The sequence below is a fragment of the Lactuca saligna genome, chromosome 4 (assembly GCF_052625555.1).
Source record: "Lactuca saligna cultivar CGN05327 chromosome 4, ASM5262555v1, whole genome shotgun sequence".
In the NCBI taxonomy this organism is placed as follows: Eukaryota; Viridiplantae; Streptophyta; class Magnoliopsida; order Asterales; family Asteraceae; genus Lactuca; species Lactuca saligna.
Window position 1 is genome coordinate 335,955,181 of NC_136420.1, and position 2,750 is coordinate 335,957,930.

At 33.1% G+C, this 2,750-nt stretch overlaps 1 non-coding gene across 1 annotated transcript; it reads left to right on the forward strand.

Annotated features, from left to right (window-relative positions):
* Positions 1-1,208: 1,208 nt before the first annotated feature.
* TRNAQ-CUG (transfer RNA glutamine (anticodon CUG)) lies at positions 1,209-1,280 on the forward strand. The gene has a single exon. It is a non-coding gene; the product is annotated as a tRNA-Gln (tRNA).
* The last annotated feature ends 1,470 nt before the right edge of the window (positions 1,281-2,750 follow it).

Genomic DNA, 2,750 nt, shown 5'->3' on the forward strand with positions numbered 1-2,750 from the left:
TTTTAGGCCAAAAAATTAACAAAAACTCAATATATAAGACACGTATTGACACGTTATTTGTGCATCACGCTTAACAAACTTGTCTTGAACGTTTTCCTAACGGCTACATCATGATTCATGTCATGACACGCTTTGGCGCCTTTTAGAACCATGGTATCGATTAATTATTTGCTATGAACATGAGTCATTGTCTCATATCGTAGAACCATTGCAGTCAAACCTTCATTACTACATGAACCCGAATAGTATCAGGATCTGAATATGTATTAATGGATTGTTCATTATATGTTTCACATATTTTAGCAATCACAACAACCCAAATAATTAAGCGGGACAAAACAATATTAAAACATCACCCGATTGTTAGAGACCACAATAGCCAACAACACCGGTAGAAAAGTTATAAAATCTACCACTAGCATAAATTGCCATAAAAGGAGTTATTTTGAACATAAGTGATGATTTATTGATTAGGATAAAAGGAGTTATTTTCCTGTTTATGCATTTTAGAAGGCATGTAAATATAATTAAGAAAAAAGAACATATAGTTATTTAGATAAAGTATCTTATATAATACTTTGAAGAAAAGTAATTAGACCCCTGACTTTCCTTCTTAACATTTTGTCTCTCGTTTTTGTCTGCATGTCTTTACTTTAATAATATGAGGTTTATGGAATTACATATTAGGCCAAAATCTTGTAAATCCCATCTTGTTCTTATGAATTATGATAAATATTTCTGAATTATGCGATAAATACTTTATATCAATGCTAATAACCAATAATCCAAGATCTTGATTATTAAAGTTAGTATTTATTATCTTAAACTTTTAAAATATATTTAATCTAAAAATGGTGAGTGTCATCAAGATCGGGATATCAACAGGTTATGATTACAAAAAAAATTAGAATCGGAACCAGTCATATCAACCAACCGTGCTGATTCTAAAAAACTTTCAAAAAATGTATATAATTGCAATGGTCACCTCCAAATACAAGTGGCTTAGAGAAATCTAAAGACGTTACAACTTGGTCTAAATGCATTTTACTTTTATGAATATAATATTTGATATGATATATGAATTATAATAATATATTTATTTAATTATGAAATGCATCTTTGGATATCTAAACTACTGTCCTACAAATGCTACTCATGGGGTGGGATTTATTATTCTTATAGGTTGATTTCCGATTGTTGCTCAACTTGGTCCTATGGTCTAGTGGTTAGGACATTGGACTCTGAATCCAGTAACCCGAGTTCAAATCTCGGTAGGACCTTATTTATCTTTTTATCCTTTTTAAAGGTTTTATAGTTCAGATTTCATCATCTATTCTTAGTTATTTTTAAAATGAGTTAGTTTTTATTCTTTCTTTTTCTTCAAAAACACCAACATATTTTTAGTCTAGATATTAAGTTTATGGTTTCTTTTTTCTTTTACAATTTCGGTAGCTTAACATGTTTTTTTTTTTTTTTTTGGTTAAACTTTAAAAAGAAATAGAATGGCAGCTTCTTCTTCTTCTTCTTCTTTTTTTTTTTAATTAATTAATTAATTTATTATTATTTTTTTTTCTTTTCTTCCAAAAATTTGTCAAAATGTTAGTTTTCTCTTGTAATTGTTGAAACAAAAAGTAACCATCTTCAGCTAAAAGAAACCACAAACTTTTGCCTTGATGATATCGTAGAGAATATCCTACTGGAGACTGTTTTTGTCTTTTGTGACCCGCAGAGTTGAAGACGAACCGCTGAGTGGAGTTATGCACGAAGATAGTTTAAGTTACTTGATGAGATTTATAAACTCTTTGATCGATTAGATCTTTGTAACAGGTAGATAATGAACATAAAACAATGAAATAAAACACAAGTATGGATCCGAATGAGTCGAATGATTAGAATACTCAATCCTCAGCAGAGCTCGATTAAGAACTTCCGTTGTAGAGGATTTTAGGGTTACAAAAGATGTCTTCCAAAATCAGACGTAAAAACAATAATCAAGCATCTTAAAAAGATGCATGCAAGCATCTATTAATACACAAACCCTAACAAACAAATCACGGATGGACAGACCCATACCAGATACAAAATAGGGCTAAGAGACGAGCCCAAGACGCAACACCATATACCCAGCAATCTCCCCCTTTGCGTCAATAGGGGCGAGAACTCACTTCGGCTTGCTTGCACCTGGGGCACCGGCTTTCTTCACGGTTTTGAATAGGCAAGGAATAATAGCAAGAAGTGTTTGTCGGAAGTGAATATACCAATTGATCATATTGTTGAAGTATTTCTTATCACTCTCCGAGTTCTGTTTGCACCGATTGATGATTCCCAGAACATGCTCCAAGCAGGAAATGGTGTAAAGATGTTTGTCAGCCAAAGCAAATAAGCATTTCTGACCTGGTGAACATGACTGAGTTTCGTTTTGGATCAATCTTTCCCATCTGAATTCTGTTTAAATCACTTGCAGAACCGACTGGATTGATAGTAGGCTTCTTTCTAAGAACATTTGCAACTTCTTGATCCAGCTTGGCAACCTCTAAAATATAGCACACCAACATTCTCTTGAAATGATCTATGATTGGACCATATTCCACTTCATTAACGAGAAGAATGTTGTGCAGGATTATCCAGTCATGAGGATTTAAGTTGGGAAGATCGGCTAGAAAGATGGAATGCTCGGTTTTGTCAGATCCCCTTAAGATCTTGAATCTGACATTGGTGAAGTTACCCTCCCGAACAGGTTTGAGGACCCG